Source organism: Alexandromys fortis, unplaced genomic scaffold (assembly GCF_014885135.2).
Source record: "Alexandromys fortis isolate MF-2015 unplaced genomic scaffold, M_Fortis_MF-2015_v1.1 scaffold_8_1_9099942, whole genome shotgun sequence".
Taxonomy (NCBI): domain Eukaryota; kingdom Metazoa; phylum Chordata; class Mammalia; order Rodentia; family Cricetidae; genus Alexandromys; species Alexandromys fortis.
The window spans coordinates 2,814,271-2,840,103 of NW_026067898.1; positions in this window are offsets into that span (position 1 = coordinate 2,814,271).

Sequence of the window (25,833 nt, forward strand, 5' to 3'; positions counted from 1 at the left end):
TGAGAGTAATATGCATGCATTATTTACATGAAAGATATCAAAGGACATCTTTAATTAATAAGAAAAATGTAAACCCATCTCTTTTGACCTGCCCCCTCACCTTCCCACTCTCCCTGATCACCATTCCACTCTCTTCCCATCTAAGAATTACTTTCTTTAGATTTTCCCACAAACATGCCAAGACAGAATTTGATTTGGCTATAGCACAGCTCTTCAATATTCTCCAAACTACTAGTGTTGGAAGTTTGGTTACAGGCTTGGAGCACTATTGGACAGTGAAGAAATCTTCATGAGGATGGCTTGGTGGAAGAAAGGCATGTCATTGAGGCTGTACCCTTGACACAAGTGTTGGAACCCAACTCCCTGCTATCATTCTCTACTTCCTGGTCACCTTGAAGGGAACAAGCTGCCATCCATGTATTTTTATCATGGCAAACAGTGCTTTCACAGCTGGATAGCATCAAGCCCAAGGTGAACACGAAGTGAAACTTCTGAAGCCATGAGATGAAGTTAATCTTTTCACCCATTATGTTAAATATATCAAGTAATTTGTCACATTATGAGAAACTGAATACCACAATTTTTCTATGCATGAATTATTTCATTAAACATGATGGCTTTCCAGCCTTTTAGATATAAATGATCAGAGAGAAGTTCGGTAAGAGGTTAAAAATACAATTACAGGGTTCAGGGAGATGACTCATTGGGCAAGCATAAATGATATATACTAATGATTTCAAATTTCCTGCACTCGAGTAAAAAGCCAGGTATGGTTACACAAGCATTTATAACACTAACACTGGCCGGGCAGTGGTGGCGCACGCCTTTAATCCCAGCACTCGGGAGGCAGAGGCAGGCGGATCTCTGTGAGTTCGAGACCAGCCTGGTCCACAGAGCTAGTTCCAGGACAGGCTCCAAAGCCACAGAGNAAAAAAAAAAAAAAAAAAAAAACCACTAACACTGTGGGGGAAAACAGGAGGACCTCTGGGGCTTGTTGAACACCAGACTGGCTCCATACTCAGTGAGAAACCCTGCCTCAAGGGAACACAGCAGAGAGTGATAGTTCAGAAAACCTGACATCTCCCTCTGTTCTTTATGCATACACATGCATGTGCATCTACCCACATATAATATACACTTCACATATACTTATGTAGAAAAACTTATTTCTGATATTCTATAACATTGAACAATAACAATCTTCAACAGTCTAAACAACTAGAAGATTCCAAAAATTACCAGTGCAGGAATGCCTGGTTTTGAGACAATGGAAATACTGTTTATACCTGATAATGATAATAAAGACTCCCAACACAGGAATGCCTGGTTTTAAGACAATGGAAATGCTGTTTATACCTGATTATCTGATGGTTGTTACAAAACTTATATATGTGAATATCATTGGTTAATAAAGAAACTGTCTTGAGCCTGTGCAGGGCAGAATAGAGGTAGGTGGGGAAAACTAAACTGTATGCTGGGAGAAAGAAGGTGGAGTCAGAGAAAAGCCATGTAGCCCTGCCAGACAGAGATGCTAGACAGAAACTTGCCAGTAAACCACAGCCAGAAGTGGATTAAATTAAGATGCAAGAGCTAGCCAATAAGAAGTTAGAGCTGATAGGCCAAGCAGTGATTTCATTACTACAGTTTCTGTGTGGTTATTTCAGGGCTGAGCAGCTGGAAACATACAACATGTGTGTATGTGTGTATACATATATTGCACCTATAAATAAAATATAATAATTAAAATGTGCTTAAACTCAATAACAAACTTGAGGTTATTATCTTTTTGTTTTCCTTTCTTTTCTTCTTCATGTCTTTACTTAATGTAACTTAGAAAACCAAAGCAGCTTTATGAATTAGAGATACATTTTACAGAAGAATTATATTCTTTAATTAATCTATAATGTACAATAAAAATTATCCTTGATAATTGATTGACATTTTATTATAATTTTAGTGAAGATTGTCACCTTGCTTAATAATACCATTAAATATGCAAAATAAATATTATGCATATTCCTCATAAAGGAAGAGGGAGAATGGAAAAGACAGAAAAATTGTAGGAAAAAAAACGTTTATAGTTAATAAAATTCTGGGATTAACTACACTCTTGCTCTACTCTGTGTCAGTTATTTGGCCTTCGGAAGTAATGCTGCTCTAATTGATCAATGAATCAGTTTTTCTCTCTCCCATCTGTCTCCTTTTCCTCTCCTTCCTTTTCCCCCACTTTTGTTAGTTATTGCTGTCTCTGAAGAAAGACAGAGTGAACATAAAAATATGTCTGAAGCTACATATGTTATGCTGTGACAGACCTGTACCACATTAAGTTTGATCTTGATTACTTAGGAAAATTTTTTAAACAATTTCCAAGACTCTACATGTGTGATTTCCTTTCTTCTTCATTCTTCACAGAACAAAATCGGTTCTTGACTTGAATGAACCAGATCTGTGACAAAATCAGCCTCAGTTTATCAAAGACAAGGAATACTCTTATATTTGGGAAATTTACATTTTTTTGTTTTCATTGATGAAGATAAATACTATTACAGAATATTTGAGAAATAAATGCAGTGCTTACACATGTCAGAGTCACAATTTATTTTGCATATAAGAACAAGGAAGGATCTTAGACAAACCACAATATCCAAATAAGTGGTACAGCTACATCCATGCTAGAACCTGGATCTAGGAGAAAACCAAAGACCTCAGACCCACTGCTATGAGTATAGGCATTCCAGCAGAAATAAAGCTTTCTTTCCCAGCTCAGGAAAACATATTCGGTATTGGATTCAATCTGAAGCTTCTACAGTTATCATTTGTCCATAGGGAATGAGGTCTGCTAACTTCAGGTCTAGAGCACACATTCATACCATCTTCAGAGCCCTGTATCTCTCATTAAAAGAAAGTGGAGAAAAAGAACATGCAATGGTCAAATACAATCGCCGTCTAGTGTTCCACAGATACAGATTCATTAGGATCTGATGCAATATTGTGTGAAATCCTCTTCTTATAATTTTCTATAATGTTCCACAAACACAAATCAGCCCAGAGATTTGCATCCTCAAAAGATCTGTATGCTCAAATTCTACATTTCTAAGTGGTAATGTGATATGCTAGATATCTTTAGGTACTGTGTTTGTTTGAAGAATGGGCCCCACAGGCTTATGCATTTGAATGTTTAGTAATCTGGGAGTGGCACTACTTAAGAAGGATTAGGAAGTGTCCTTGTGTCAGAGTAGGATTGACTTGGTGGAAGAAGAGTATCATTAGGAGTTGACTTTAAGTTTTCAAAAGTCAAAGCCAGGGCCAGTACCTCTCTATTCCTGGTGCCAATGGATTTGGATGTAGAACTTCCAGCTACTTCTCTAGCACCGTATCTGCATAGATGCTGCCATGATCTCTGCCAGGATGATAGTGGGCTAAATCTCTGAAACCATAAGCAAGCCCCAGTTAAATGCTTTTATTCTTAAGATTTGCTGTGGTCATGGTGTGTCTGTCTTAACAGCAATAGATCTTTGACTAAGACAGGTATATTAAATGAAATGGAAAAAAATATGGATCTTTTTATTGATAACTTTGATAGGAGAAGTCATGCTTTGGGGCTCATAGCAATTGCAAAATGAGAAGGCGTTGACAATAAAGATTATGAAAGCAGTTTGGGGCAAAGATTAATTCAATGTTATTTTTCTTTCTCATATTTCTTGTTCAATTAAGGAAACTATGCCCAAATTTGGGCTTAGGCAAAAATGTGTTAATCAATAAAGACAAACTTAAAAGCTTGCATGCATGCACACAAATACACACATACACACACTCAAATAAAAAATTATAAATAAAAGTATCAATAGTCTTTTTCTTCTCCCAAACCAGAATTCACAAAACTAAAGTGCCTCTCATTTTGTCAATAGTTATTAAAATTAATTTGAAAAGTCATACAGAATTGTTAACATACAATTAAATAAATAGCTAAAATCCTAAATAATCAATAATGACTTCTTTATTAGAGTTATAGATATGTTTTAGGTAACTTTGGGGAGATTAAAATGACTAGATACACTAAGATAATTTTAGCTGATTATACATAATCTGAAAAAGTATAATCAATCTTTGAATTCTTAAAATAAAGTCGTTTGATGAAAATTCATGTTATATATACTCATGTAAGGCAAAATACCAGCACATAAAATATTCAACTTCCTAAATTTAACATGACTTGTTTACTCTATTTTATTTAACTTTCAGTTCCCCCATACAAATGTCAGAGTTTCACCTTTTCCTGTCAAAACAAAAATACCACACAAAAATTCAGATCACTGGTGTCTATAGATGTATTTATCACAGTCGTATCAGTGAGTAAGTGGTTGATAGCTTCATTAAAAAGCAAGATTTACCACTTTTATTTAGTCTAATAAATAATAACAAATGCTTAGACAGCATCTGTACCAGTTCATTTTTAAAAAAATTAAGGTATAAGTTCTTTGTAATAGATCATTTATCCTAGAAATTAAAATATTCTCCCAATAAAATAACCTAAGGACTAGAAATGGCCTATAATCAGTAGTTAAAATTGAATTGCTTGACTTTTGAGGCCTTGCATGACTTACTTGACTAAATTATTTTATAAGTATATACTTATACTAGTTAAGACGTTTCTTTTTTCAGCTACTTATTCCATTTTCCTCTGAGAGGATACCTATGCATGCAGTAGACCCCTCCCTCCGGAGTCAGATGTGTGCTTTGTCACATGCATGGTCTGTGAACATGCCTTACACACATCCGGTCTGGGCACAAGCTCACTACTTGCTCTTCCATCTGCATCAGGAATAAAACTTTCTGCAAAACCCAACAGTTGGCTCCACTCACCTGGTCCCCAGAGTAGAGAACCATGTGCAGCGATAAAGTGGCATACACATCAGTGGTTTTTGCTGCAAGCCATTAAAACTAGGGGTTGTGTTACTACTAGTAGTCAATGATTACAAGAAGTACTATGAACATCAATAGCGAATATTTATCGCTACTTTAAATAGTGTGAAATAAATATGGTCAATGTAGAATTTTGTTTGCCATTAGGAAAACAAACGTCAAACATAGAGAGCTTTTGTCTTCAACAATAACTGCATCTTGGGACCATAAAATCTAAAGCCACCTATAAAAACAGATAACTAAGAATGGAAGGATTGTGGGCCCCCCTACTCCTATAACAGACAGAAAATAAAATCTAGATAGTTTCTACTGTGAAAACAAAAACAAAATGCGTTATGCTAAACACAAGTCACTAGTGATAGATTTCTATCACTCGTGATTAAAGGCAATCTTAACTACCACAAGGAATCATTGCAACTGTCTAAATTCTTTTATATATGTATTATATTTGAATTAAAATGTGAAAGTTTTTTATGAAAGGAATCATGGACAGAGAAAAAGAAAGGAGAAAAATTAATAAGTGAGTAGAATCTAATAGGAAAAAGACAGAAAAAAAGAGAAGTCACGAAAGGCATATCAAGAAATATAACTTCTAGATCATAGGCAAATAATTTGTTTTGTTCGGGTAAAGAATGTGTAAAACTGCCTTTTAAAGTAGATGTATCAATTTGCATCCCACCAGAAATGATTAACAATTCCTGTGTCTATACATCCTAGCCAGCATTCAAATGTCTATGTCCTGAATTTTAGCCATCCTAGCAAAATGTGCAATAGTACCCATTACTGTTTAAATTTGAATTTTCCAAATGACATATCAACTAGAGCATCATTTTGTGACTATTTACCTCCTTATTGCTAAGCCTTTGACACCTTTGGTAAATGTACTGCTTCATACCTTATTGTTGAATTCTAGGAGGCATCTTTATGTTTTGTTAGCAGTTTTTTATTAAATATAGCCTTTTGGAAAATATTTTCTCTCCTAGAAAAGTTTTTAATGTCTTTATCTTTCTCAAATCTTTTACAGAAGCATACATTTTAATGTTAAGTAAAATTAATGTTGACATTTAAGTTTTCTTTTTTCATTTACTTAAATACTTATATCCTTTTGGGCTTTTTTGTTTGTTTTTACAGTTTCTTGACAATCTAACAATGCAGTCATTTAAACAGCTAAGGTTGTCAGTCTCCAGAATGCTGGTTTGTTCTCTGTGCTGCCTCTCTTACATGTATTCAGAACTGTGTGGTGTGGCTCTGCAGCTTCTCCTGTGAGGTCATATCAGAACTGTGATGTGTGGCTGTGTAATTTTTCCTGTGAGGTCATATCAGAACTGTGTGGTGTGCTGTGCAGCTTCTCCTACAAGGTCATAGAAGTGTGCATTCTGCCTTGGTCTCATGGCTTGCACACATTGGGGAAGACAGCTTCCAACTCACCAGAACAGAGACACAGCCCCACATTAGGGCACTACAGAGAGGAACCGACTTTGGGAGACAAGGTCATGACCAACCTGTTAGCCACGTGAGCAAGCCACCTCAAACTTCCGTGGAGAATTCAGACCTGGTTGACATTTAAGAAAGAACCTCCTGAAGGACACTGCCAGCCTGCCACCACCTCTCTCAAATAACTCACTAACAGAACTCATAGATGGTTATTAGAAAATAGGCAATGTAAACATCCATTTAAAAGAGACAATTTTCGAGTAATTCTATGAGGGCGACACTTCATCACCAGTCTGAGCCTATAATTCTCTCTCTTCCTCTGAGACGAGCTTTTTCTATGACCTACATGCTTTCATAGGAACAATCATGTCATTTTCTAAAGAATATCTATTTTTCCTTTGCTATACACATTACCTAAAACTATTTTTAGTTTGTTCTTTATCCAAAAGTCTCTCGAACACCATCTTATTAGTTCCCTTCAACAGTTCTATTTCTCTTTACCTGGTGAACAGATTTTTTTTTCTTTTCAATAGTTCCACAGGGGCAGTCACATTCTTTCACTGTTTATAAACATAATTCCTCTGGCTTATATCCGCTGTTGTGAGAGCAATGTTCAATAGTGCTGTTGTTTCCCCACAATCTAGATTGGCTTTTCCTCTGTTCAACTCTCTAGAAATCTAAAAGTTTTCTTTTCCTGCTCATTAAGCATGAATTTTAATGTACATACTAAAGAACCAGCCTGTCTCCATGTTAGTCTGAAAAGACATCTCACAGTAAAGATAAACTAGTTTAATTCATGTCTATGATCAAACCACTGTTTATCAAAGATTGGGCTATGTCCCACTAACAGCCTTAACCATAAATGGTTCTCTACTGCCTGTTCTGGGAATACCAATCATGAACTTGTTTCAAAAAGTTGTTTATAACCATATTGCAACCCTATCTCTGTTTCAAAAGGTTATATGACCACCTATGACTACATTTTTATCCTCAGCTCGCAACCCTGTCTTTATTTCAGAAGCCTATGTAGGACTGACTTGTTACGTTTATGGTCTGCTCCTGTAACCCTACCTATTTTGCTTGCTAAATCCCTCATTTGGAACCCCCTGTCCATAAACCTTGTCTTTCTCACATACAAAATTGACCTCTCAAAACCTGACATCGGGGGAGGCAGCCCATGTAAATGAATAAAAATCTCGCTTTAATTAATTACTTGCTTTAATTTATTTGGCCATGATTATCTGGGTCAGTGATCGTTCTCCTCCCACCTTTGGGATTAACAGTGCCTGGAAAGGTTCTACACTATTTTTCTCATACAGGAATCATAAAACTGAGTGAACCTCTAAAATATGCAAAGCCAGGCCTTCCTGCAGCTTAAGAAAACAGTCTACTGTTAGTGTCCCCTGTCCTTCCACATCCCTTTCTCCTTCATGAGAACGCATTATTCATTTAGTCCCTTAGATAAGTCCTGTGGTCCAAGTCTTTCAGTTTTTAGTCATGCTCCTCGTCAGTATAATGAGAATTTTTGAATGTGATCTTCCAAGGTATTAATTCAATGTTTGAAGTGGATTATTCCCTTCTTTCTTTCATAAACTTAAGTCTTAAGAACCTAGCTAGTGTTTTCTGCCATCCATCAGGACTTTATAATGCTGTGGTTAGAACCTTTACATGTTTAAGTTGTTTCTTATTTTGTTTTATTTGAAGAAGAAATCACCTTCTGCATATATCCCATCTTACTAAGAGCATGTTTTTATTATTCACCCGACCTTCTGTGTATAGGAAGGGCTTATTTGTATACATTTATTAATATATGCTCTCATTTACTGGCTTTTGGAAGCCTCCTATCTAAACAGTAAATGACAGTAAGGTGAGAGTGGTCAGGGATCAGCTACACTGGGATTTTTGTGACTGTAGGGCCAAGTGTCAATCCATATTGAGGCCCTTGCGGAACTCTTTTTAATAAAGGATTTTCTAATGAGCTCCTTGTTTCTATATAAGGAACACTTAACTTACTTCTCTTATCCCTTGGCACTTTGGGAAGACCAAGTTCTTCTTTTAGTACTTTTTCAGCACTTTGACATTCTCACAAAAGACAAAGCACTTCTAGATCCTGGCAATTTCCTCTCCCAGAAGCCATTGTAAGGAACCTCTTCCTTTCACGGGTACCTTTGAGATTTCAGGCTATATTCCAGGTAATTTGGGGATCACCATAATCCTTAAGGACTCAGCCCTTCTGAATAGTCTGCCAGTCTCTAGGCTCTGTGGGTACAGGAGAAATAATGACCAAATATTTGAAGAATTTGCTATTTTGTGTTAAAATAGCATAGATGTGATTTAAGAGATACATAATACTTTTCTGTTACTCTCAGGATTGTTTCCACAGTTAAAAAGTATGAATTTGTGAGCAAAGGGGTGAGTGGCAGAAACAGATTTTGGCAAGTCTGTACTTCCTTATGGGATCTCTGGTGACCCATATCCACCTTAGCACATTTAGGATGTCTGCTGTGTCTATTTCATGATGGCAAGACTTGTCTTACTTCCTTTTTTTCCCCACTCTTTTTTAGAATTAACTTTTTTATATAACACATTTATATTCCTTCAATCAGTCCTTCTAAATTCTCCCATGATTGCCCAGGTATAGATTCTTTCTCAAAAAAAAATAACAAATAATTGATTTAGATAGATAGATAGGTAGATAGATAGATAGATAGATAGATAGATAGATAGATAGATGATAGATAGATAGATAGATAGATANAGATAGATAGATAGATAGATAGATGATAGATAAATATTAGATAGATGATAGATAGATAGATAGATAGATAGATAGATAGATAGATAGATAGATAGATAGATGATAGATAGATTGATAAATATTAGACATATAGATGATAGATTGATTGAAAAATATTACATAGATAGATAGATAGATGATAGATAGACAGACAGATAGATAGATGATAGATAATGAAAGAAAGAAAGAAAGAAAGGAAGGAAGGAAGGAAGGAAGGAAGGAAGAAAGAAAGAAAGAAAGAAAGAAAGAAAGAAAGAAAGAAAGAAAGAAAGAAAGAAAGAAAGAACCTGGAGTCCATTTTGTTTGTTTTGAGTAAATTACTCCTGAGCATATGTAATGTGCTTGGTGCCACCACATTGAAGAAAACTGATGTCTCCTTTGTTAAAAGCTTTCAATTGCAAATAGCTACATTTCTCCTCCTGCAGTGCACATAGAATCCTCCATCACTATGAATGCTAGTCACTTAGGGGTAAAACGTCTAGTTAATTAAGCATCAGCTTGATTTTTTCTATGTTTTATGATATAAGTATGTGGTGTTGTCACCAATGGGATCTTACTGTCAGGTTGTATAGGACAAGTAACATTATAAATAGCCTATAATGTTTGAAGAGAGGTCTCTATGAAATCCACTTAGTCAATGACTCAAAAAGTAACCCGTTCCTGAAACTGGGAGTTTTGTTTTGTAGACTATGATGTCTAATTGAGTCACTCTCTTCTCTACTATATGCTCATTTTTCTTGTATATGAAAATATACTCACTCTACCATGTCATGTAAAATACGGGTCAATTCTAAAATTTATAACATAAACACCTTTGAAGAACCATGCTGCCCAGCTTAATATATTTAAACACAGTTGAAATAAAAACTTTGCTAAAGACTAATAATTATTCCTTAAGATTCTTTATCAATATTATATACATTAAATATAAAAGACAATAATTACTTAGTCTCTAAGACTATAGGAATTAATAATATAAATCAGGGGATGGGATTGACATTAGAAAGAGAAGAAGAGAAGAAGAACTTCTATAGTAGACATAAAGAGGAAATAAGAAATGGAGACTACATGACTCAAATAAATTAGAGATAAGAAAAGTTGAAGAAGAGTAGATAATGGAAGTAAATACGTTAATGAATAATCCAAATTTTATAATATCAATATACAAGTTTATAACATAATGTCCATCACTTCATTAACCAAATTTATACCATAAAAGGGTTTTTAGGGGATTTCTACATAGCATGTTTCCAAGACAGGGGTTCACTAGGAAACAGATCACAGTGAAACAAGAAGTGATGAGAAAGGATCCCTTAGTATATGTAATACATTTCCAATATTTTATATTAAAAAATAAGAACTATTTTGTCAATCCAGGATGAAAGTACATGAATGAAGAAGTTAAGAGTCATGAGCATGTTGGCATGTTTGCAACTGAAGTGATAAAGAAGGATAAGTCTCCCAAACTAATAACCAATTTCTACTGTCTATTTGTAGATGGGGGTACCAAGGCCTCACTTGCAGAGAGAGAGAAGGCTCCTGTGAGAAGAGGCTAAATTTATCATCTTTGATGCTATAAAGACCACTTGTTCCTTTCAAATACTCATGCCTCCTTTCATTCTTCCATTGTTATAATTCTGTGCTGATGAAAAAAAATGATGGAATTGCATTTTAACTTCAAAAATACACAAAGAGAAAAAAGTAAATAGGGATCTGAATTCAACCCATAGAACACCTATGGTGAAAGAAAAGAATAAACTCATAAAAGCTGCCCTCTGATTTGTGCATGTTGTAGACTGTATCAGTACACACATGCACACACACATACACACACACACACACACAACCAACCATAAGTTCAAATAAAGAAGAAGTTAGCTGAAACACGATATTATTATCTAGCCTCTATGGCAGCCAATAGTGGTCAAGTTAATGTAATTCTTCTGGGTTTCCTACAGAGGTCTTTGAATAAGACTATGTGACTGACAATTAATCTTTGTTGTTGTTGGTTTTTTTTTTCCTTCCTCATTCTTGCAGTTTCTCAGATCATAAAGCAACCTCTAATATGGACAAATTCAACACGGAGAGAAAATTAGTCATAGAGAAAATATCAAATATTTTAAAGTTCAGAACCATGAAAAATTAGTATAAAGAAAAAGACGGTCTTCTATAAATAAAATAGAATGTGATAGATTGGTAATTAAGAAAACATTTCCACCCACAGGCACATGAATTTCATTATCCCTGGTCTTGGTTACAATAAGCACCACACTCTAGGAGATCCACATTCATAAGCATCTTTCTACAAATAATACATCATATGGTGGTAAAACTATGACTAACTCATTATCATAGCTTGGCTATGTCAGTGAAGAATACATCCGCTGTGAATAATCCTTTTGTACACTGTGAAGATATGTCTTTGCCAAGGTGCCTTCTAACTGTTTTTAATGAAGAGCTGAAGGTCCAGTAGCTAGGCTGGGAAAGGTTAGGCAGGACTCCCGGATAAAGTGAGATGACTCTAGGTACAAGAGAGATGCCAGAGGACATGGAGAGGAAACAACAGGTACAGGACTGAAAAGAGGGAAAAAAAAAAAAAAACATGAGTCAAAACCACAGTTATCCTAAATAAACAGGAAGTACATTGTAAACAACTTCCAAAAATCTAAAATTGACAGAAGCATCTCACTACCTGGACTGTCACCCAAAGTTCTTTTGTACCACTGGGGCATCCAATCTTCAGCCCACAGGCCCATATTATCCATCAGACTTTTCCATGAAACAGGAAATTTCAAAGACAGTTTCACCTATATTGGCACTTGGTCGGTCACTTTCTTCTGTGTCCTACAGAATGTCCAGCAGACTCTTTCATGCAACAGGAACCCACAAGGACATCTCACCTTTAGGCAAGTTCAGGAGTCATTTCTCTATGGGTCCTGCATATCCAGTTCATACAGCATAGCAACAAGCAGTCCAGGTAAGAGGAGTTCCTTGCACAGATGGCTCACCAACTCCATAAGGAGCCTCTTAGATCTCCATCTTCCTCCTGAATTAGCTTAGTGTTACCCGGAGCAAATGTTGTCTCAGTGTCATGAAAAATCCTAAGTTATTAAAACATTTAAAATTCCATGTTCTGAAGTCTATGAAAGATTTGAAGAATGCCTATCAAACTGAAACATATCTCTATAAATCTAGAAAACCTAACTAACATGAGAAGTTTGACTATTATAGATGATTATCTATTAACCTATATTTCTTAATTATACATTAATGTAAAATATTATACATTATTTTTTCTATAAGCTGCACAAACACAATACCTTAATCAAGAGCAGAAATATACATAAAACAAAATTGACTTTACATTTGTATACATAAAGCAAGTTCCATACCAATGCAAATCTCTATAGCACATCCCCCTTTAAATGTAAACAAACATTTATAAACAATATTTGGGAATTTGGGCATAGTTCTCTCTAAACTGTTTCCTGCTTTTTGTTGGGCATAGTAATTTTCTGAGGGGTGTTCAAGGCAAGTGTTCAGGGAGTCTTGTTTCATTAAACCACATTAGTCTGGAAGGATTCCACAGATTTTCATACTCTGTGAAAATGAAAGAAGAACCTCTTATCCAAAGCAACATATCCTTAAACCCAAATTTTGAAGACGAGATACTTTAAAGTATATTTGTTGGTTACTTAGCTTCTTCACAGTCAAAAAGTTCAAAGAAAACACAATAATATACATAATACAGACTCTCTGTGTATTTTCCATCTTTATGTGACTTATTATTTTTTACTCTATTATTTTTTAATATTTATTATCTTTACTCCTTTAATCTATGACTATCTTCCTCTGTCTGTTTAAAGACTTTAATGTTTTTTTCTAAACCATTTACTTTCTTTTATGACTCTCTATATTCTTTATCTTCTCTCCCCCAAGCCTACTTACATTTTTTAAACACACCGTGACATATTTAGAGGTCTTTTATGTCTGAATCTGACCAGAATCACTTCTTAAAATGCTAAGCACTTCTTAAAAACCTTAGCAGCTGCATTGCTAGGGCAAACAAGGCCCTGCCTATTTGCTCTGCCTAGTCTTTTTTTTTTGTTTATTTATTAAAAATTTCTGTCTCTTCCCCCCAGCCGCCTCCCCTTTCCCTCCACCTCCCCCAATCAAGTCCCCTTCCCTCGTCAGTCCAAAGAGCAATCAGGGTTCCCTGCTGTTGAAATAGGAATGGCGGTGGGGCTGCGTCCCCAACACCCCAGCCGCCTGCTAGCTTATGCCCGAAATAACAACACACAAACTGTATTCATTTAAGAACTGCTTGGCCCATGAACTCTAGCCCTTACAGGCTAATTCTCGCACCTGGACTAGCCCATTTCTAATGATGTGTGTAAGCACCCCAAGGTGCGCTTACCGGGAAGAGTCTAGCCTCCATCCATCCTGGTGTCTCTGCTCCAGAGAGCAAAGCTGTCCGGTCCCTCTGCAAGCAGAGCAGAGTCTGACCTCACTTCCTCTTCCGCCCAGAATTCTATCCTGTTTCCTCCTCCCATCTATCTTTTAACCTATCAGGGCAAAGGAGTTCCTTTATTGCTTAACCAATGAAATCAACAGATTGATATATGACACTCCCACATCACCCTGCCCTGTGGGAAGTCCGAGGACCAACCACCTCCATCCAGGTCTAGTAAGGTGAGCATCCAAACTGCCTAGGCTCCCACAAAACCAATAGGTGCAGTAGGATCAAAAACCCATTGCCATTGTTCTTGGGGTCTCAGTAGTCCTCATTGTCAACTATATTCAGAGAGACCAGTTTTAACCCAGGCTTTTTCAGACCCAGGCCAGCTGGCCTTGGTGAGTTCCCGATAGGACATCCCCCTTGTCTCAGTGTGTGGGTGCCCCCCTCACGGTCCTTAGTTCCTTGCTCGTGCTCTCTCTCCTCGTGCTCCTGATTTGGACCTGAGATTTCAGTCCGGTGCTCCAATGTGGGTCTCTGTCTCTGTCTCCTTTCATTGCCTGATGGAGGTTAATATTCAGGAGGATGCCTATATGTTTTTCTTTGGGTCTCCTTCTTATTTAGCTTCTCTAAGAACCCGAATTATAGGCTCAATGTCCTTTATTTATGGCTAGAAACCAAATATGAGTGAGGACATCCCATCTTCCTCTTTTTGGGTCTGGCTTACCTCACTCAGGATAGTGTTTTCTATTTCCATCCATTTGCCTGCGAACTTCAAGAAGACCTGCTCTGCCTAGTCTTACATGGCATGGTGGAGGTCTGTTTAGTGTGAGCCATGCTCACAGCCCCATTTTCTAGTACACAGTGGGTCTATGTTGTCATTAAGCAAGTTTTAGGATGCTATTCACAAACCCCATTTAAATGCTTGACCTACTGAAAGAGTCAGAGTTCACACTAGCAGCACAGCCTGGAAGCCACTGTATCAAAACCATGTAGCTGTTTTTCTGGTACCACTGAGAAGAGCCTCAGCATGCCACCAGCAAGCAAAGCTCTTTCGGGGCAAAAAAAAAAAAAATGTAGGTAAACTTTGTTTTTTAGTGTCTAGAATTCCTTTCCAAGCCCTCTCAGGTTTTATGTGGATTTTTGTTGGCCATGTTGGCTATTGGTCAAGCTTTCATAATTAATTGTAAGTCTCTGTGTCATTTTTTGTAAGCTGGTGGCTCAAAGAATATGCTAAGATTTATAGGCTAAAAGGTCTTTTAGAAACCTTACTTTGGAACTTAGGCATAGTGATAAAAGGACACAATTGAACTGAAAAGATGGCTCAGGGGTAAAGATTAATTTAGTAGAAGACCCATGTTTGGTTGTCAGAGAGGCCATATCTACCTGTATCATAATTCCAACTCCAGGAAATCAGAGACATATCCTGGCTTTCTGCTTAAGGAGAACGTTGAACACAGAATCACATAAACAGGGCTCCACAGGGGACCACAGAGACTGAAGTGGCAACCAAGGAGTCTGAATGGATCTGTATTAGGTCTTCTGCAGATATGTCATTCTTGCTATCTTGGTGTTTTGTTGGACTTCTAACATTGGAAATGGGGCATCTCTTAACTCTTTTGCCTGCTCTTGGAACCCTTTTTCTCCTACCGTGTTGATTCACTCAGCTCTGATATGAGGGTTTGGGTTTGTTCCTGCTCTTATTCTAAATTGTTATGCTATATTCAGTTGATGTCCCTGTGAGTCCTGCTCTTCTCTGGAGTGAAACAGAGGATCAGAGGATCTGGGGGAAGAGGGCAGGTTCTAGTAGGAGTAAATGGAAGAAGGAGAGGCCAAGGTCAGGATGTATTGTATAGGAGAAGATTTTTTTTTAATAAAAGGAAATGCTTCATGATATTTTATTTGTGTTCTAACAAAGTTTGCCTGGAGTTCAGAGGGCAGACCTAGCCAGCCACTAGTTAACCATAGAAGCTAGGCATGGTGGTTCATGTTTTTAATTCTAGCACTTGGGAGGTGGAGAGAGGAAGTGATAAGGTGAGGTATAGACAATATCACACCACCTTTTTATGCTGAGGAACAAGAGAGAAAGGAAGCAACTCGTGGCTGCTTCTGGTTCCTTGATTTTCCAGGTTTGTACCTGTTTGTACCAGACTCCTGGTTTTTATCAATTAAGACTATTTAAACTCACACTTCAAAGAAAATAAAAAATAAAATAAAATAAACACTTTAAAGATCTTTAAAAGAGGAAACTTTTTAAAAGTAAAGATAAAGATTCATTAAAATTTCTAAAGTATATGTATAATGACAAATGAAAGGTTGATAAGTATTGTGGTTTGAAAGAAAATGGCCCCCAAAGGAAGTGGAACTATTAAGAGGTGTGATCTTGTTGGAGAAAGTGTATCACTGTGGGGGTGGGCCTTGAAGTCTTTTTCTCAAACTTCACTCAGTGTGAGAGACAACTTCCTGCTGCCTTCTGGTCGAGATGTAACCAGCACCATGTGTACCTGCACGCTGCCACGCTCCTCATTATGATGATAATGAACCGAACCTCTGAAACTGTATGTGAGCTACCCAATTAAATGTTTTCTTTATTAGAGTTGCCATGGTCATGGTGTCTCTTTACAACAGTAATAATCCTATCTCAGACAAAAAGGAAGACAAGATAATCACTTAATGTGAAAAGTACTATAAATTCTTTTTAGGAATTAAAAACTAATCTTTTAGAGATGTTTCTAACAGCCTAGTTATTTAGAAGACAATATGGATAAGAATCTTAATGATTAATTAATATTGGTTCCAATTCTTAATTTTAATTTGATATGTTTGTAACTTTTAAGTTAGCAATAGATGGTTGACACCCAAAGAGAATTCAATTTACATATGAGGATTAATATGAACTTAGACCTTAGAAATAATAAATATAAAAGGATACACTTACTCTTAAGACCTGTCCTTGTAGACATATTTTCTACTCAGAACTTTAATATTTTGCATTTTATTCATTTGTTTTTTATACATATGGGCAAGCATGCCAAAGTACATATGTGGATATGAGGACCTAAATTGTGAAAATCATTTTTTTTCTTCTTCTACCATGTGGGTTCTAAAATTCTAAAGAGTACATCTGGTACAAAAGATGACTCTGTTTTCCTCTTCAACTCTCTCAGTAAAGGCAATAATCTATGTGGATATGATATGAAAACCATTCACTATTTTAATTGTCGTATCTGTATGTCCACATTCAGTCCCTATACAGAGGTACACAGGTTAGAGAATGGCATTGGATTGCATCCTCAAACTTACTGTACAATGACTTAATGGTTTAGAAGTGTTTAGAAAATTATTCTCTTTTGCAATATTTTTCTTTAAGTCTGTTTAGATAGATGCATAGGATTTATATTAAAAATGAGCATATAATCTCTTCCTAATCCTTAAAAGATTAAGATGAGTTTGAAGTATTGATCAGGAGAACAATCTATTGGTAAGCTTAAGGGAAGGTCATCAGAATGGAAAATAAGACATTGTTTATTTGGTAAAAGAGAACCAATATACAGAATGCAGAATTGTCAGAAGTAGGTTAGGAACAAATAGAGCTCTTAGGAGATGCTTAAATGTTTTTGTCTTACCTTTGCAAAGACCACATTACTTTTAGCATGCAGCTAATTGAGAAACATTCTTGAGAGGACTCTGACCAGCTCCACCTTGTAGGATAGAGGGGACTGGTACACAGTATCAGCCCCCTTGCACTTCAGAATACTCTTTCAGGTGGAGATGTACATCATCACAGCGGACTTCTCTCAAGAGGCTGTTGGAACTGAAAATTGCAGTCCTCCTCTTGACCTGAAGTAGGAGCTACAGTTCAACAAAATCCCAAACAGAGTTGTATGTACAGCAAAATCTGAGAAACACTGCTCTGAAGGGTATCAAAAATAGCTGACTAATCACTTCTTCCAAGAGCACTGGTCAGTTCAACATATGCCAAAATTTGTGTTGTTAAAACCGTTTTTTCTCTCCCATTGTCAATGATGCCTGTGAGCCAGCTTAGACTATAGAGATAAAATCTCCCTGAATTGGTGTCCTGTATACTGAACTGGCAGGACCATAGCACTCTCGGCACCTAGCACTAACAGGGGATTCTCTCTGCTCTTCGTTCACCGTGAGGGAGGTAATAACACTGGCCTGAACAGAGCACACTTCTTAATTTGAACATGCTAAGGCTTTTAAGTGGCAGCATTACTTTTATAAACATTTCCTAAAGAAATACCACAAGCTGACACAAACGAGAATATTTCTCTTTTTTTTTTTTGTAGAAAATAATAGCTAATACAGCAGTTTTCACTAGAGACTGGAAAAAATACTACTGATATATTGTATGAATCACATGAATAAATATGCTGCTCTATTAATTAGATACTCTTTCTTCATTCTAAATAGAAATATTATCCTATTAATGTTTAATGCTCTATGAAAGAAATAATTCACAACTAAACTGCTTAATGTCTCATTTTTTGCCTGCAAGTCTTAAGTAGGTTTCTGCACGTTATCACAAGAGATCATGTCAGAACTTCGTATTTTCTATGGAGTTAGCAAAAGATAATAAATACATTTATAAAAAATTGAAACTCTGTAATTGTCTTTAATAAACTGTGTTTCTACTCCCTCTTAGTCTATGAGGCACACTCATTAAAGAAAGGCTTCCATATTGAGAACTCAGAAATCAACCTTTCTACATTCTCCTAAATCAACAGTTCCCAGTGGGCTGTGCTTCATGTGGAGAAGAGCCACACACTGTATGGTAATGACTTTGGGGTCCATTATTAAACAACCTTACTCCTTTAAAGAGAGATTGGTTAGAAACTTTAGAGTAGAGACAGGTTTCTAGAATACATTTTTGTTGAAATTTTATGCTTTATGCAAAGCTAGAAATGAAAAAACATAAATCATTTTCTACTTACTTGTAAAAATGTAATAAGAATGGAGGTTGTATCAAACTTTGAAAGCTAGAGCAGGCATGAAAATGTTTTATGTTAACTGCAAAATGAGAATTATAAAAAATAAAAGATACGGCCTCCATTCACTGGTCAGAAAACAACTTTGAGAGTCTAAAGAAAATTGTTATTGGGTGACTCTGAAATCAAAATCACATTTTAAATTTATTTTTTAAAACATGTTATTTTTCTTGTACTTACCAAGAAAAAAATCATCGGTGCTAAAATTGTCCTTGTTGTATTAAGATTTATGAGTTAAATTGACAAATCAGTGAATATGTGAATATATACAAGGAAATTTCAGGGAAAATGTATTTTTTGAAGATTGTTTAAATAAGTACAATGGTGATGAACAATTAATGTAGACATATTTGAAAAAAAATGTATTATTAATAATAAAAGAGCTTGTTATTCTTAGGTTCTATTTCTAATAACTATAACAAAAAATTTAAAGAATAGAAGTAATGATAAATATTGGCTATTTCAATGTTAGTCAGATCTTATGCTGGCAGTTTTCTAAGTCTCTTGTCACATCTCTTGGTATAAACCCTCACAAACTACTAACAAAAGAATACTTTCCAATTCTGCTTCATAAAGTTTTGAATACACAGTATAGTTATTGAGTATCAAAATTCCAGACCTTAAATAACTTATGAAAAAATATTAGACCAGGCAAGACTCTTATGAAGTAACACTGACATATAAAAACTAACCAGCACTCTATAGCATTCAGAAGAACTGAGTAGGTACCAAGGCACTGTTACTGACCAAACACTAGACACTAGAACACAAGCATGACTGGAAATGATCCAGATAGTTCTTTGTGATTACATACAAAGTAGGATGGGAGTCTATCTATTTTGAAACTGCCCAGCTTTTCTGTCACGGTGCTAGTCTGCAACAGACATGGAAGAGAGTGATAAGGTTGCAGCCACCTTACTCAGAGGTGGCCATGTGGTTCTACACCACCACTACACTCCAAAGAATTTTAAACTCATTACAGTTCACATCTAGACCTAAAACTGAAAACTCTAAGTACCATCAACTGAAAGAGAAAATCATCTAAGAATTCCATCACAAAATTCCAGGGCATGTGTTGGAGGTGTTCCTTCTACTGACATTACTAACCAAATTCCTTTGAGAGCAGAGCTTCTAGATTACTCTCAAATTTGTGCGTTATTTTGAAGAATGCATTCTAGCCAGGAGTAATGGCACACACCTTTATTCCCAGCACTCGGGGAAGCAGAGGCAGGTGTATCTCTTTGAGTTCAAGGCCAGCCTAGTCTACAGAGAGAGTTCTAGGACAGCAAGGGCTGTTACACAGAGAAATCTGATGTGGGATTTCCCTCTGTATGCTGTGATTATCAAAATGAATAAAGAAACTGCCTTGGCCTGTTGATAGCACAGAACTTAGGTAGTCAGGGAAGATGGAACTGAATGCTGGGAGAAAGAAGGGCAGAGTCAGAGTAGGAAGCCGTGGAGCCGTCAGAGTCAAACGTGCTGAATCTCTGCTGGTAAGCCACTGCCACGTGGCAATATACAGATTAATAGAAATGGGTTAAATTTATATAAAAGTTATCCAATAAGAAGCTACAGCTAATGGGCCAAGCAGTGTTTTAATTAATAGAGTTTCTGCCGGGCGGTGGTGGCACACGCCTTTAATCCCAGCACTCGGGAGGCAGAGGTAGGCGGATCTCTGTGAGTTCGAAGCCAGCCTGGTCTACAAAGGGAGTTCCAGGACAGGCTCCAAAGCTACAGAGAAACCCTGTCTCAGAAAAAAAAAAAAATAATAGAGTTTCTGTGTGGTTCTGGGAGGCCGGGACGAACAAGCTGTTCCTGAAACAGAAATCCTGTCTTGAAAAACAAGAAACAACAAACAAACAAAAAGAATGCATTCTGATTTGGTTCCTTGTGCTTAAAATACTGATTTTCTACATTGAAATTAGTGTACACAGACTGCAGGAAAAGAACCCGACCCTATCTTAATGCAACTTGGTAACTGTTCAGGGAACAGACTCTGATTTGCATATTGCATCAGCAGCAAAGTCTCTGCAACCTGATGTTTCCCTGAAACTCCTGCCTGCCCCTTAGCACTAAACTTCGTATCTCTGTGATCCCTTTGACTTTCAATCTGCTGGTATGATTACTGAGACTGCCATGTCTTTTGAATATCACACCAAACTGGATTACCTAAGAAGACACTTATTGTGCCTTGTCTTTCCATGATTACATCCAGAGACCAGGACGCCTTACCACATTTTGAATTCTATTTTGTAATAATGGGAGAAAATGGACTGACGTTTAAGAAATAGCAGGGATGTCCTCACAGATTAAAGAGATGCTTTCAATTATTCAGCAAACCAAAAGTGGCATGCAATCTTATTAAGTACTTAGACTACTTCCTCACTTGGGTCCACAAGACAAGGGAAAAAAAAAAAAAAGATGAGACCTTACTATTCTGGTCATTGCTTACAATCTGTTCCCTTTATGTCAGCTTCACGACTGACACTGCACATATGCATGTTCATCACTCTAGAAGCCCCTGCCTGAACACTGGTGATACCTACTCTAACTCATACAAGTGTATTTTACTTTCTCCTTTTAAAATACCCCACTTCAGACCCTTATAGACACTTTCAAATGTCTTTCATCATTGTCCTAAATCAATAGACAGCTTGATGCCAGTAACAGAGATGCCTCACAGACAAGTCATCCTGTGATGAGATTATACCCAAAAATCATGCCCTGGTTCTACCCCTGCCACAATTCTTCTGCTTCAACCTAACATCATTTCAGTACCACAGAGATGAGCTAAGATGTCTAATCTCCATCGGCTCAAAGTGTTCATTTTATTTTCTATCCTTTCCTGGTGTTTTTAGCATCCCATCCACTTTCTTTCAGACATGTGTCCTGACCTGACACACTGGAACCCCAACACCGGCCTCCAGCCTAGGGCCAACAAAGAGCTGGTCAGTAAAGCCTTACTCTAGGGGGCATTTCTTACCACTACATGTTGCATCTTACCCTAACTCTGGGCCAACTGACACCTTCCTCACAGGCTCAAAGCAGGACTTAGGTTAGTAGGTAAGGGCAGAGCATTCTTATGGGCATCCTGGCATAAGTGCTCTCCATAATACTGGCCAAACCTCTCTTAGAGAGGCCTGATATCAACAGTGTCTAAACTGTAGTGTTCAGGTTTTCTCTACGCTAATTTCTCTCAGAAATCTTCTCCAGAAAATCCCTCCCAGACTTCTTCTCATTTTGCATACCTACTCCAGTCTCACACTCTCCCCTCCGTCTACTTCCCTCACTTTCTCCCAGCCCCACCCTCCCATCCAGTCCTCAGAGAGGGTAAAGCTTCCCATGGGGAGTCAGCAAAGTCTGACACATCACTTTGAGGCAAGACCAAAGCCCCCACCCCTCTATATTTAGCCTGAGCAATGTATTGCTCCAAAAAGAATGGGCTCCAAAAAGCCAGTTCAAACACTGGGGATAAATCCTAATCCCAATGCTAGGGGCTGCAAAGATTGCCCCAACCACATATCTGTTGCCCACACTCATTCTAAGGAGTAAAACCTATGACCATTATGGTGAGAAGTATGACCTCGGGAAGGAAGCCATGATGTTGGAGGAGTAGCCGAGAACTCACACCTTAGGTCACACACATAAGGCTGAACAAGAAAGAATGGGAATGGTGTAGGCTTTGGAAATGTCAAAGCCAAGTCCCCAGTGACATACTTTGCCCAACAAGGTCACTCCTACTGATCCTTTCTAAACAGTTGTCCCACCTTGGGACAAAATATTCAATATATGATACAATGCATGCAATTCCCATTCAAACCACCACAAGCAAGCACTCTTAATCACTGATCCAACTCTTTCAGTTCATTAGCTTTTTAACTCATAAAACAGACAATACATTTAAAATCCACCAAATATATGTCCTTAGGTTACAGGATATATAATTTGAAGTTCCAAAAATTTAAAGCTAAATTTTGAACTACTTTTCTTTTTGCCTTGATAAAATAGCCTGACAGAAGTAACTTAAATTTAAAAAAAAAGTTTATTTTGGCTCTCGATTTGAGTTATAGTTCATCATGGAAAGAGGTTATAGAGTCAGGACTTTGAAGCATCTGGTCATAGTGTCCCTCCTTCCCCCACCACCTGAGTCAGGAAGAAGGTAGAAATGAAAGACTGTATTCTGATACAATTTTCTTTTTGAGAAATCCAGAATCCATACATAGGAAATGGTGCAACCTTGCTTTATTATTCTTTTTCTGTCATCAAGATAATTCCTCACACATATTCCCAGAAATTTCCCTACTATAATTTTTCATAGTTGTACCTGGAGACTAGTCTGCTAGGTGAGTTAGGATCCTCCCAGGTTGACAATTGGTACTACACATTACATTTTTAAAGACTCTTAGAACACACACGAAATATCTTTTAAAGTGCTAGTTAATAATAATTAATCGCAATTTTTCCCTATAAATCAGAACTCAACATCCCAATTATAGAATAACACCAGTTAACATTCACAGAGCTGAAATTCAACATGTAACTGTACTCATCATTATAAAAATTAAAAAAGGAAAATGCTAAAATTTCTTGGAAATACGGAATTAATTTTTAAAATCTATTGTCCTTGAAAATGCTCCCTAACAATGTATTAAGTACACTCCAAATTAAGGATGGATTGCCTTTGAAATTAATCATTTGAATTAGCTGCAAAATTATTTGTAGATGTTCTAAATGTGTCAGAAAAAAATAAAAACAGTAACATACCATTTTACCTCTTGACAAGATCTTAGAATGCTTGTCTAATAAGCCAAAGAGCAGAAAATGCTGCATAACTCTGTACTGTATTAATGTTTATGTTATTATTTCTACTTTTATGATCAAAGAAATAAGAGAGTTAGAGGTTTAGTTTGGAGTAAAGGCAGAGAATAGTTATAAAGTTTAATCTTTAAATTTCTAAGCAATAGAGAATGTTGAAATTAAAACTCAACTGAAAGCAATATTTTCAAACTTAGATCTTTTGTAAAACCAACTCAAGGTAGACATGACAAAGGTTCCTAAGTCTCCCCTTAGGAAACATGTGTGTGTTGAAGTAGTCACAGGAATCAGAAAAACTATATATTCATGGATGAAATTTTTATAGACTGATTCAAAAGAAACAAAATATAAACAGGGTGAAGTTCAAGAAAAGCCAGGCACAAGCTCCTCACCCAGTACAACAGCATGAATAAACAATTTTCCAAGAGCACTGTATGGCAGCAGATGGCGTATCATCAACCAAGGAAGAGCTCACAAGCCTCGTTACTTCAGTTTTATTTGAGTTTCCTCTCAGAGGCATGAAATACGTGCTATTAATGACACCTGTTGCTCAAAACCCAAGCAGGGGCTGGCCATTAGTCCCATGTTAGCATAAACAATCTGATAAAATTGGCCACAGGCATAGAAAAATGAATGTTTGCTATAAACTACATTGTGACCATCAGTTGATTAATTAAATTGAAATTCTGTGGTCCAAAAATTTGAACATAAGCATACTCTATTAAATAGAATGTTTCAAAGACACTAAAGAATAGATTTCTCCACCATTCTAGCTAATACATACAGTTTGAATCTTGGGACCCTGATAAGTTAATCTTAGTATGACATGAAGTGAAAAGTAATCAGATATGGACCAAAGAAAGGAGTCAACCCCCCACAAAATAGAAACCTAAAAATTCATGAAAAAAACCCTTTCTAAACATTTGAGGAACAATTTTTGATGAATAATTCAATCAAAATGCAGTTCACACAAAACCTACAATTTTCTCATCACTAAGGTCTCCATGGAAGATTGTTTCCCAACCCCTTTCTCGATAAACAATTCACAAACATAGTATAAAAGACACAGATCTAATTTATATCATATGTTATAATACCATCTCTTCACACAGCAACTTAGTTTTCATTATAAACAACAGAAAATCTAAACAGAGATGCACCAATATATGTTTATATTACAGATGGAAAATAGGTAAGCTTAGCTGGAAGATAGCGAAGACATGTAAGTACAGAGGCCTGATATTTATGGATGGGAAGATTCTTACAGTAATGACTCAAATTTCTATGCATTTCCCCATTAACACATTGTAACTGCAAACAAAATGCTACAAGGAGTTGAACAACTTCAGTAATATATAATTGATATTTTACAGGTGCATAGAGTTAAAGTACTGCACTTATATTTCACAAATATGCACACACCCATTAAGTTACAGCTATGATCACAACCATGTCCATCCCACTCAAACTGTTCCACGTCCCTTAGTAACACATATCTCAACCCTTCTTTACTCAAGAAGCTCGAAATGCAACAATACATATCATGCACTTTTATAATATGAATATAATATAACATATAAGTGTTGTATTTATGTCTTTTTTATTTATAAGCATTCCAAGATCCATATTACTTTGCATATGCAAACATTTAATTACTGAGTAGTGTTTCTGTTCATGAGGATAGTATATATTGTTCATCTGTCTTGGACATTTTTGTTTGATGCCAGGTTTTGAGTATTATACACAAAGCTGTTCTAACATTTGGGTGAAAGTCATTCTGTAGAAATATGTTTGTTTTCTTTTGGCTTAGTATAGGCCTGTAGTGGGAATATGCACGTTTTAAAGAAAAAAACACCAACAGTCCCAGATTCATTGGATAATTTTGTGTTCAGAGCTCCAGTATGACAGCTATAGCGGCTTGTCAACCAAACCAGTGTTTGAGTTGTTGGCCTTTAAGTCAGTTTTCCCATTGAGTGTGCAGTCATATAAAATACATTAGTTGTGGAAATTTCTCTAAAATTTAAGATACTAAGTATCCTTACATGTTTGCCACCATCCATAATCTAAATGTCTACCATTTTCTCATTTTTAATTTCAGTTGTGTGCATATTTAGTTTTTTTGTAGTAAGACTGTTTATTCCAAATATTATCTAAATTCATTTCTTACTTTTATATTCTTAGCAATGCCTTTTGAACAGCAAATACTGGTAGCCAAGTATAACCTCCCCTGTCTTCATAGAGAAGAGCTCTAGGTTTAAGCCAGTATTTGCCTTGTCTACCCATCATATCACAGGATCCTTCCACTCCATATCCAACTGCCCCCTTTATACCTGTCTCCCCTCGTACTTCTAGCACGGAACAGGAAGCACCTCCCGTGCACCTGCTCATTCGCCTCTGCC